The 12,940-nt window shown below is 35.1% G+C and overlaps 1 protein-coding gene across 1 annotated transcript in view; it reads right to left on the bottom strand.

Annotated features, from left to right (window-relative positions):
* LOC134747833 (activating transcription factor 3) overlaps positions 1-5,777 on the bottom strand; it is a 69,459-nt gene extending 63,682 nt beyond the window's left edge. Inside the window, exon 1 of the mRNA XM_063682474.1 lies at positions 5,313-5,777. The gene's annotated coding sequence lies outside the window, so the exon portion shown is untranslated. The remainder of the gene's footprint in view (positions 1-5,312) is intronic.
* Between the last annotated feature and the right edge of the window lie 7,163 nt (positions 5,778-12,940).

The raw sequence follows: 12,940 nt of genomic DNA, 5'->3' as shown, positions 1-12,940 counted from the left end.
CCTGAAGTAACTGAACCATTAATTATAATTGACTATAGTGTATTTAATGTCATTAATAATTCACAGTAATAGGTGCTAACTGCTAATAAACGGACAATGTATGAACTATTGGATAATGATAAGATAGGTGACTGTTTCTACGTAGACGCTAAACGTCCTTCGGCACATGTGAAGTGTTCGACAGCTACTTGAGAATTAACGAATACACAACAACTAAGATGTAAACAAACGTTCATAGCATTTAATAACGTGTGTTGTAACCGTGTATCAAATCCAAACGCTTCCAAATTGACCTTCTGTCAAGGGCACGAGAGGCTTCAAATTGAAACACCCAAATGCGTTAATTTATTATTTCTTTAAACGCCTGACTTCCGCCCTTTGAGCTGTAGGAAGTGATTAAGTGTTGGTTTCGATAAAAAATAACAAAACTTTGAACAAATGATTCTCACGATAGCCACTATAGCCGCAAAGTATGTGTGAAGGTAATACTGGCCTTATAAGTGTATGTTTAACGCCTATTTTTCTATGAATGTATAATACATATAGTTACATAGCGTAGATGCAAATTTGAATATACATAATTTTTGTCATACGTTTTGATTTGTACAAAAAACTCCCAAATTGTATATACTCAGACGTTCAAACATCATGTGAGTTCCGTGTCCGCAGCTCTATGTGTGTGTACGTATGAGTGTGTTAAGTTAAAAACAAACATGTCTAATTATCATCCATTCATTCTCGCCGAGGCCTTGTCGGTGAGCGCTTATCAACGTGCACTTATAACATAATACACTGCAACTGCAGAAATGGACCAAATTTGCATTTCAATTACAATGCTATGCATACATTCAATTGTAGCTTGCTTGGCGTGAAAGGATGCACATATTTTAATATAATATGTGGTAATACTTAAGAAAATAACCAGCTGATTGAAAAAACAATGCCAAGTGACCTTGATTAGTGTGTGTTATCAGCAACAGGAAAGCAGTAGAAACATTTCATCAAAGGGCATGTCACGAATACAAATTATGAGTGGTCGTATATTTATTGCATCCATGGTAGGTACACAGGTGTGACATAATAGTCTGTTTCACATGGGCCCTGGTAGGGCACGCACGGCAATTATCTTAAATCTAAAGATTGATTTATGTAATATGTACAATATTGGACAATAACTTTAAATTAGTTGATAGTTGTATTATATAATGATTTCTAATGTCAATAACAGATTTTATGGCACTAAGAATAATAAAATGAAATATAGGTATATGCTTAAAAAATTGTTACATTACTAGTATTATTGTTAAAAAGGATGAAACATTCTGACAGTGTTCAGCATTAACAGAACTTTCCGAAATGCCACCAACAAAACTACCATAAATCTAAGTCTATGTCCAGGTCTGTCTATAAATTTCAACGACACGACAACGACTGAGAAGAACTAGGTGAAGAAGTATCCTTCCTTCATATTTTTTTACTAACAGGCGAATGATTTGTCATGGCTCTATCGTTTAATCAACGCGACCATAGGCGCATCAGAGATCATCGTAGATAAAAAATATCAAATTCAGAACATTCCTTTTATCCTGTCTTCGTGCACTATGCACGCTTGACCTCTATTGCGACCGAGGACAGTACTGTTAAAACAATTATTTTCGAGCCGTGGCCTATAAAAACAGCCGCGTGGGCGCAGGACCATTCATGAACTGTCCAACTTCGCGAAACGGTTGCATATGTCACGTTCTCGACGTAAATTACGAATTTCTTTTTTTGAATGGATTGTTTTATTGTGATATTGGGGTTTATGTTAATGGATATTGGTACATTTATAAAATGAAGTCGGTGCAATAAAATCAGGTGAAAATGCGCAATACGGTCAGGATTATCAGGATAACATACCACAGAACGAAGGGTAAAACTTTGGACATAGCTGTCCCTATAGCTCATAAAGATGTACGTGATTTTGGATAAAGGCTGCTGCAAAAGGGGCATAAAATATAAATTTATTATAGTTATTACCGCTATTCGGTGTGTAAATTTTATTTGGAACAGGAATTTGGTCTGGAATTACTATTTTCATTTTAGTTATCGAAGGTGCGAAGATTGTGATACAGATTTTTTTGCAGTAGTAGAGTCTGGTCTAGATGTAAGATGTTTTTAGTGCCAGCGACTAGCTTTTTTTATTGCGTACTGTCCATAAATTAAGAAATTTTCAAATGTTAATATAAGATTATGAGTATCTATTTACTTTATTTTCCCAAAGTAGTGGCATATGTAATAAGTGGTCTAAAAACGAGTATAAATTTAAAAGGAACACGAGGCCATTCGCCAAATATAGCTTGACCCTAGACACTTGCCACTTTATTTTTAGGTCTTTTAATTGTTCAGCGACATTACTCCTATTGTCAGAATTCAGAAACGCATAATTAAATGAGGCCAAAGTCAGTTGGTAAATCCAAAAGATCCTTAATTTCTCAACTTGGCTTCAAAGAATTATAATTAAACTTCGTTTTCCCCTCTTCGTTCCTAGAAACGTCCAAATGGACCAAAGACTTGGGTCTACGAGTAAAAATTTAGACAAGATGTCAGAATTCGTTTGGTACATTGCTGAATACTGTGGCACAGACAGTTTCATCGATCTATCAAGCACCGCAATGTATTGAAACTATGCGAAATCTTCCTTATAAATGAGCCGTTCAAATTCATATCATAATTAAATTAAATTAAATTAAATTTCTTTATTCAACGACCAACTAGGATCAATCAGTGTTAGTAATGCTTATGGGTAATCTTATACTACGGTTAGTAACAGCAAAATTAATTATATTATTATTATTATCAATTCCGTATTACATATTTATTTACAGATTTAAATATTTATAAGTTCCTGCGCACATGAATGAGGCAGCAGTTGTTCAAATAAACACCGTCAACCCTGTCTGCAATCATGGTCAGGATAATGGTTCGCAAATTATTGCCTGGAGAAAAAAAATTCCATTCTTAAACCCTTATAAATCTTATTGTTTTGTCTACTGCACTACAACTTTGAGGTTTTGTCGCTATATAGTATAAGTGTATTAGAGATAGATATTATCGGTAGGCATGTTAATTTAATTGCCATTTTAAATCTAGGCTTTTCTTATATTTCTCAAAAAACTTTGTTTACATTATAAGATTATTAGTTACCTTTCGCCCCCCATTCTCTCTAATAGTTATACTCGTATCATATCCTTTAATTATTCTAAGAATTATTCATGTCTGGTGTTACCTACTCAAACAGAAATCTCACTTCGACCACAAACAATAATTCCCTTGGTTTTTCTAGTCGTAAAATATTATTTATTTGCTATTGGTCATTGTTCTTTCGGCACGGCGTGCGTGTCGACTGTCGACTATTCGGTTTCCAGTTGCTTGTCGTTTGTTTCATTTTATATGTATTTAAAACAAAGTGCCTTTTCACGCATAGGTATAGAGATATACTGGACGCATCATATTACAATTACAGTACATACTAGTGTTGGTTAAGACTCAAGTCCTTTGAGTCCTCTGTTTTAAGACTCGACTCAGTTTTTCACTCTATTCATTAAAAAGAAACTTGTGTTCTTAGTGTTAAAGCTTACTTGGGTACTTTAGCACGAGTATTTAAAATTCAAGGACCAATATCAAAAGGATTCAACTTCGTCAAAGTTAATTTCGAGAAAAAGCGAAACTTAAATTCAAGCTTTAATTTTCGGTTATGACATAAATTATGTATAAAGCCTTGTAAATAATTTATTCATACTTGGTTATTACAACCGCGTGATAATAATATTAGCGTTAAATCATTCCTGTCACGTATGGTCTCTTCATTGAAGTCTGGACAATAGAATGTACTTATTTTGTATTTGATTAATGGTTTAATAGCTCGTTTACTCGGCTTATTTTAAAATTTGTTCCATAGGTACCCCGTTTATCAAAAGCTTGTAGCTTGTAATACAAGTGGTAGTCCCTTTCTAACAAAAGCTTTTAAAAAGTATAAAAAGTTTCTGTATAATTTTGGCGCAATAAAGAATATTTACTTACTTACTTACTAGACAATTTTTTGAAGCAACCGCATTATTTTAATATTGGTTAAAATAAAATAAAAAATGTTGGTGAAACATTTACCTACTCTTGCTCATCGTGTAGAAGTCTATTTTGAGACCCTTAACAAGTTCAATTTAATGCATTGTGTGTGAAAATACCGGACAAGTGCGAATCGGACTCGCCCACAGAGGGTTTCGTACTTTTTAGTTGCTGGTATAGCGGCAACAGAAATACATCATCTTTGAAAATTTCACGGTTCGTGAGATATAGCCTGGTGACAGACAGACGGACAGTGGAGTCTTAGTAATAGGGTCCCGTTAAAACTACACTTTTGGAACATATTTTATTGGAATGACAGGTCTCAAAGACTTATTAGCGGCAGGCAACTATCGTAGATACCTATCTAGTGTCAAACCAAGCTAACTGCATGGAATTTGCAATGACTGTGGAAATGTAATCAAAATTTCTATGAAAATATAACACATAAGTACACAATATGTTCTGTCAAAATCGGTTCTAAGCTTAAATAGAGTCAATTTTGTCATGTGATAACCAAAACTCACTAATTACTACCACACTAGTACCGAAATAAGATTGATACATATATTAAATTGCTATATTATTATTATTGCTTTACAATTAGTAACTTTTGGTTATCACCTAACGATAAACACTAGTTTCACCAGAATCAATAGTGTATTTGTGTTTAGTCGTAAACAAAACCTGCAAGCAAAATGAAAGCAATACAGAAGAAAATAAATATTAAGAGATGATTTATTTATCCCAATAATCATGAACTTCATGAAATCTCTGAAATACTTCTGAAAAACTGTTTGGTTAAAATCTAACTGACTCTTATCTACTGAAGACTAGGTACTACTGTTTTTTCAGCGATTGGCAACAACCGAAAGCGGACTGAAACAATTTAAATTTAAATTATATGAGCATGCATTTATAATTAATTGTAGTGAGTGACCATGAAATTTTGTTAGTTTGTCGATTTTAGTCCCATGATGTTTACTGAAGCTTTCTCGTAAAATGACTGTTTATGTGAAAATAGAAACATGCAAAGCCTTTAGGTACATAAATGTTGTTTTACCTAAAAACGAAATGAAGCGGATTGTTAAGGATACAAGTAATAAAGATAAGAATGATTAGCGATTGCAGAAAGAAAATACCAAAAGCGGTGTTAATAATTAAGCAAAACACATCACCTTAGCGAAAGAAGGTTTTGTATATTTATTTACCTCAGACGCCGGCAGAATCGCGGCGTAACAAGTGTGTGATGATCCCGACACTAATGTCTCCGAGTCCCAGAGGCCACAGCAACAGCCTGCACAGCCTCAAGCTCACTGATATCACCAAAAGAACTCCAACAACATCCACTACCACTCGTCGACCGATCAAAGCATAGCTCTCACGAAACTTTTCGACACACAGACTCGATTTGCAAAATTTATTCATCGCATCCGCCCGAAAACACGTATAATTTTTATTAGCCGCACGAAAATCAAACCCGGAGTTTCCGAACGGCACACACAATGTTTAGTTTACGCCCGGAACGAATTAGCACCGATAAACTGAAAGGAAAACACCATGGAAAGCTATTACAATTCAGCAGCGCTGGAAACTCTTGTTTAGCACGTGAGACCGTGCTCAGTGCGCGCGCCGGCTGCTGCCTCGCTCGGTAAACAGACCAACGCGCGCCTCGACAACACACGCACACACCCACAATCCGCGTACAAGCTTCCAACTCACACATGCGCGATCCGCGCGCGCGTACTCGCCAAGCACCAAAATAGCTATCACGTCATTTTCAACCAATCGGTGCGCGCGAATATCACGGCATAGCAGTCCGCGATTGGCGGAGGCGCCGTTTTGGATTACCTACCACAATACAGGTCCAATTTGCGATTAAGCGCACAGTTTTTGATAAAACTAATATCAATAGAGACGGAACGATCTAGACATTCATTTTAACTTATTAAATAACACATTCATTGATTGTAAAGCTGATGAATGAAAGGAGGAGCGTCTGAAAAACGTCGCGTTCTGAAACAGGCGAGAAAAATAATGGCGCGAATTCAAATTAAAATTATCGTGGCGCAGGCGGTCAGATCCGGTCGGCTCGAGTATTCGCTAATTTTTAACCGACTTTTTTGTTTGAGAAACTTGTTTTATGTCTAAAATATTAAAGCTCATATTAGTGCGCAGCACGTGTAAATTCTAAAAACAATTATTGCATTATTGAAAAACAATTATACACATTGCCCACTCAAATAAACATTTCTTGATCACGTTTCTAAATTGTAATCAAATTTATGCTACATAATTAATTGTTTTGTAGTGTTAATGTAATGAATGAGTTTAATGTATAATCAGGAAATGTAGAGATAAATAAAAACATAGTTAGGCAAGGATGGTAGAGTTTTAAAGCAATGGTTTGAAGTTGATTCTTTGCTTTAACATTGAAATCAGGGGTCGTTTATACGATTAATGAAATGCCATGTTCTATTGACAAGGTATAATACACTGTATTTGCTGGTCTATTTGGTTGAATCTAAATTGTGACTTATTTATGAATGTGTAAGTGTAGCTAATAACTTGGTTCTCTCGTGCTCAAATAAATATAACTACATATTGTCGCGGCTATATGTGTAGGTTTTATTGGGTCCGGGTTTAAAACTACGGATAAATAAATATGTGTAAAGTAAAAACCGGCCAAGTGCGAGTCGGACTCGCGCACGAAGGGTTCCGTACCATTACGAAAAAAAACAGCAAAAAATCACGTTTGTTGTATGGGAGCCCCATTTAGATATGTATATTATTCTGTTTTTAGTATTTGTTGTTATAGCGGCAACAGAAATACATCATCTGTGAAAAATGTCAACTGTGTAGCTATCACGGTTCATGAGATACAGCCTGGTGACAGACAGACAGACAGACGGACGGACGGACAGACGGACGGACAGACGGACAGATGGACAGCGGAGTCTTAGTAATAGGGTCTCGTTTTTACCCTTTGGGTACAGAACCCTAAAAAAGTGAACTATTGCTGCTACGAGTAACAACTATTTAATTACACGAACCATTTCGAGTTATATACTTTACTAGCTTTTGCCCGCGACTTCGTCTGCGTGGAATCAAGTAACAGCAGCTAGTAAGTTTAGCGCCTGGATAAAGTGTAATAGCATTACACTTTATCCAGGTAAGTGTAATAGATTAAATTTGGGCATAAGCTTAATTGCTTGACATCAATTATCAGACAATTCATTAAATCAAAATTCCACCCTCCCTTTCACTCTCTTTACAGATGATTTCGTTTTAACCCTTTGGGTACGGAACCCTCAAAACGAAGATTTATATAGAGATATTACTCACATTCCCTAATACTGTACCTTTATTTTCATATTTTTTTAAATTACTTTATTGTAAATTTATATTTATTTGTCGAAAATAACCGTAACCGAATTCGGTTATTTTTCGGGCATAACCATAACATAAACCATTATGAAGTTTGGCCGGTTATTGCATTCCCTAAAATTATTACACCATCCTTTTCAGTTATAAGGGATTTTTTGGGATAAAAACTATCCTATGTTCTTCTATGGGACTCAAACTATCTCTATACCAAATTTTATCTAAACCGGTTCAGTGGAATCACTGGTTATTGAATCCCCATACAAATTACCACCTTCCTTTTCGCACCCTTAAGGGATGGTTTTTGAGATTGAAACCCCTATGCTCTTCCCTGGTACTCAAACTATCTGTACCAAATTTAAACTAAATTGGTTCAGCGGTTTAAGCGTGAAGAGGAATTTAAAAAAAGTATTTTTGTCATATTTTTTGTGTTTTTAGGGTTCCGTATCCAAAGGGTAAAAACGGGACCCTATTACTAAGACTCCGCTGTCCGTCTGTCCGTCTGTATGTCGGTCACCAGGTTGTATCTCGTGAACCGTGATAGCTAGACAGTTGAAATTTTCACAGATGATGTATTTCTGTTGCCGCTATAACAACAAATACTAAAAAGTACGGAACCCTCAGTGCGCGAGTCCGACTCGCACTTTGCCGGTTTTTATTACTTCGGTATGGTGTCATTTTAATATCATAATTTTCGGTGTTATTAATAAGGCCGATGCAGACGGACTGCAACCCGACTGCAACTTGTATGGGAACTGCAATGCCGACGACGTTGCAGTTAACGTGCAGTCAGTGCAGTTAGACTGAAAAAAATAAAAAGGCACTAAACAAAATTGAATTGGGTATTATTTTGTTCCAAAACATACAGTAAAATATCGAAATTAGACCTAGCTAAGTATAATTAATCTAACTTTTTTAGGCTTCCGTATCCAAAGGGTAAAAACGGGAACCCTATTACTTAAGACTCCGCTGTCTGTCCGTCACCAGGCTGTATCTCATGAACCGTCATAGCTAGACAGTTGAAATTCTTACAGATGATGTATTTCTGTTGCAGCTATAACAACAAACACTAAAAACATAATAAAATAAATATTTAAGTAGGGCGTGGGGTGGTTTTTTGCCGTTTTTTTTGCGTAATGGTACGGAGCCCTTAGTGCGCGGGTCCGACTCGCACTTGGCCGGTTTTTATCTTTCGGGTTTTTCGTTATTAAACTTCACTAGATAGAAACTCGAATTGAGAATTTGATTTGAGTGTCTGTAACCTTGGACTACCTTACCTTAATAACGACAACATTATTTACTTTACCTAATACACATCGCTCAAGTATACAAGGTAAATAATAAGGTTTTTGTGCATAATGAGTCAATTCATCGAAGTACATTTGAGTTTATGTATTATGGTCATCATATACGACAGTCAACCATTTCTGAACATTTTACGAGAACATACACAATTGGTTAGTTATAATTTAAGTTTATTTAACTGCGGCAAGCAAGCTTAATTTTTTTGGTTGAAAATATCATTTTTTTTATTTAGTAGATATTTTACTCTTGTGGCATGTCGCAAGCAGGATAGTCTGGCCCCTTTAATCTTCAAATCATTTTGATTAAGAAAAAAAAAACATTATTGATCTGCAGGTATTTTGCTTTGGAGTAGAAGTAGTAGAAAATTAGGTAGAGGAAATTTATTCAAAAACCACTTTAACTAAACTTAAGTAAAACATGAGACATACAGAACTTACTATTAAGCGTCACTAAAAGGTTTACTCAGCTTAAAAGGCATCTCTTAAGAATATAAGAATCTCGACGCGCTGGTCTTCCATGGAAACCCTTTACAAGAGAGCGTTTTATACTAAAATTACAATACATAGGTACCTACGAAATTTAATAAAGCTTTTTAAAACGGCGTTACGGTATTTGGTATTTGGTATAGGTACTCAATTTTGCTACCTTTGAAAGGAAACGCCAAATTTGGTTGGAGTAGCTAAGTATGTTGATCGCAGTTGTCGGAAATGTCAGGTCCTTATCACGGACTTAAGTGCTATCGCGGTGATTAACTCGTAGGTTGCCAGTCAGTTAGGATTTAACTACTCCAAGACGTTCACAATACAAACCTTAATTACATAATACATAGTAAGGGGACCTGGCCCCGTAGACATTAGAGAATAAAACTTAGCATTAGTGCTTGTGCAAGTACAAGCACAAGCACTAATGCTAAGTTTTATTCTATTAGTAGGTATTTAGCATTTGTATGTACCTGACATGTAAAATTGTATTTTATCAATAAAGTATTGAACTGAATTGAATTGAAAAGTATTTAAGGGTGGCAGATACTTTTGACGAATTGTTTCGTCCGCTACTATTGATGCCGACGACTGTACCTACGTCAATAAATAATAATATTATATTAGTTGTGCGTTTTATTAACATCACAGCTTCAAATTATAAACTGTAATAGATGTCGTATATTAAAGAAAAAGTGGCGAAGCCCTCTAGTGGTGAATATTTAATAAAATAATTTGATTTGTTCCCAAAGTTGATTTGATCACAGCTTCAAACTTAATTTGAGGAGTTAATTATTACGAACAATAGCCACAGTGTTACAAAACAAACTTCAATCAGTTTCGTCCTTTGTTCTTTTTGCTCCCTAATCTCCCCACTCAATTCTTCTTTGTTCCCCGTTAACCATTCGTTTCTGACACTAGACAATAATTTACTGTCAAAGTAGAATTTAGGGTTGAGAATAAATTTGACATTATGTCGACACCCGCGTAAACGCGCTTGACATATTGACGGGACAAAGAAACTATTCGTAGGAGATTTATCTACCGAGACGTGTAACAGTGTTAGAATGTTGTAGATAAGACGATAAATATGTTCTAAATCAAACCCCTTTAATCTTTTGTGTTTGAGGCTATCCATACTGATGTTAAAATCATTAGAAAAACCGGTCAACTAATATCATAAATGCGAAAGTAATTCTGTCTGTCTGTTGTAACCTCTTCACGCTTAAGCCACTAAACCGAATTAGATGTGTCCTGGCATGGAGATAGTTTGAGGCCCGGGGAAGAACATGGGATAGTTTTATCAATCATCATCATCATCCTACGAAGACGAAGTCGTGGGCAGAAGCTAGAGCTCACTCAGTATTTTATGTCATGCAGTATATTTTTCTCTTCAATCATACCATATTTAACCGCAATCTAAAAAAATTATCTACCTAAACCAATAAAATGAATACCTACTTTTTTGTATGGTATGATGCATGGTATCGTATCAATTCCGAATCACTTATGGCTATCCTCCATAGTGTTTAGTTTTACCAAAGATAGATATAACTCCGTAATAGATGGATACAGTCTAAGGAAAAAACGTGCCTCGAAAATCAAGAAAATTTGATTCTCGAACAGATGGCGCCACTACCTTTGGCCTACTCTCGAATAGATCGCGTTGACGGTTTCGTTTGTTATTTAACAATTTTAACGCATATCGGTGAAAGAAAATGGGTTAAAATCATACAAAAATAATTAATGCAATAAAAAAAAACATTTATCTCTATATAAATACATTATATGGTATTTTGATACATGTTCATTTTTAGTTTTAATCGTGTGTCGATAGATGGCAGTTAATTTACTGTGGCTACAAAATTTCCTATGACAGTACCGCTCTATCCTATTATATCCTCTTTGGTTTTACTTACCTATATCTATCTCAAAATGGTTGTTTAGATTCATCCCGTTATCAAGACAGATGGGCGGATCGACAGACGACGAACAGCCGAACAGCAAATGCATTTTATTTCATTATCATAATGAAAAAAAAAATACAAACAAGATCGGAAAAGACGTCCATACACTTAAGGCAACAAACGAAGGCGGATCGCCCAAGAAAACGCACCAATCACATTGGAGGCATAATAGTTATCAAACCATTATATCAGCGCCTATAACTATTACATTTGATAACTGTAATCAACATGCTTACGTTAAGGTCTATATTTAAGTTTGATGTCATTATAAATATATTTTGCGCACCGTAGAAAAACAACTTGTAAGTTCGCTTCGTGAGTTGTTTTTATATGTTTACAGTTTAGCTGCACTCCGCAAAAAGAGTCCTCAGTCTAAAATCACTCCATTGCAGAATAGGGTAGGTATTCCACAAATTTTTATTAAGGTATCAGTCAATCAGGTTTGTTTTGAGGATCAAATGTCTGTAAAAATCATAAATGATGGTCAAAGTCTAAGCACCCGTACTTTACTGACGAAACGCTTCTAACAAATTGGCGTTACATAGTGACGTCAGCATAACGTCGCTATTGCTTAGAAGCCGTGGAAAACAAGGAAATTGCGATTTTGTCGGTGAAATATTACATTTATGTATATTGTTGCTTTACAATATTAAGACGAACCGTATCTTTAGTTAAGTTACGGTCAAATCGCTAAGTATTATCAAAGATAGATATAACTCCGTAATAGATGGATACAGTCTAAGGAAAAAACGTGCCTCGAAAAGCACGAAAATTTGATTCTCGATCAGATGGCGCCACTAGTTTTGGCCTACACTCGTATAGAGGGCGTCGACGGTTTCGTTTGTTATTTATAATTTTAACGCATACCAGTGAAAGAACATGGGTCAAAATCATATAAAAATAATTAATGCAAATAAAAAAATCATTTATCCATATTTAAATACATTTTATCGTATTTTTATAAATATTTATTTTTAGTTTTAAAGTGTGTCGACAGATGGCAGTGAATTTACTGGGGTTACAAAATTTAATATGACAGTACCGCTCTAGTATAAGTTACTCTATGGTATTATCAAAGATAGATATAACTCCGTAATAGATGGATACAGTCTAAGGAAAAAACGTGCCTCGAAAAGCACGAAAATTTGATTCTCGATCAGATGGTTATTTATAATTTTAATGCATATCAGTGAAAGAACATGGGTCAAAATCATATAAAAATCATTTATCGATATTTAAATACATTTTATCGTATTTTTATAAATCTTTATTTTTAGTTTTAAAGTATGTCGATAGATGGCAGTGAATTTACAGTGGTTACAAAATTTACTATGACAGTACCGCTCTGTCTTATTATACCTCTTTGATATTGTGTACGCAAGATAACTTTCGTCCTTCGTGCAATTAGTACCTAACATACCTAACGACTTCTAGTCATTACGAGTTGTTGTTAACAAAGTGAGGAGAAATCTTTGCTAATTCTTTGAAATTACCATATTAATGCCTAAAAAAGTGGATTAAAGAGTGATGTGAATCGGTAATAACTTAATAAAGCAGAGTTAGGGAAGAACAACTGTTGTACCTCCCTTAATCATCTTGTCTATCACTATTGCGGTTAAATTTTTCCTAACTATCACATATTAGGTATTTAGGTAAACGATAGCTCCCGATGATTAAGCTTATGCACTTACCATTGGATTTCCT

The sequence above is a fragment of the Cydia strobilella genome, chromosome 15 (genome assembly GCF_947568885.1).
Source record: "Cydia strobilella chromosome 15, ilCydStro3.1, whole genome shotgun sequence".
NCBI lineage: Eukaryota > Metazoa > Arthropoda > Insecta > Lepidoptera > Tortricidae > Cydia > Cydia strobilella.
The sequence above is the reverse complement of the archived record's forward strand: the minus strand, read 5'-3'. Positions and strand labels throughout refer to the sequence as shown.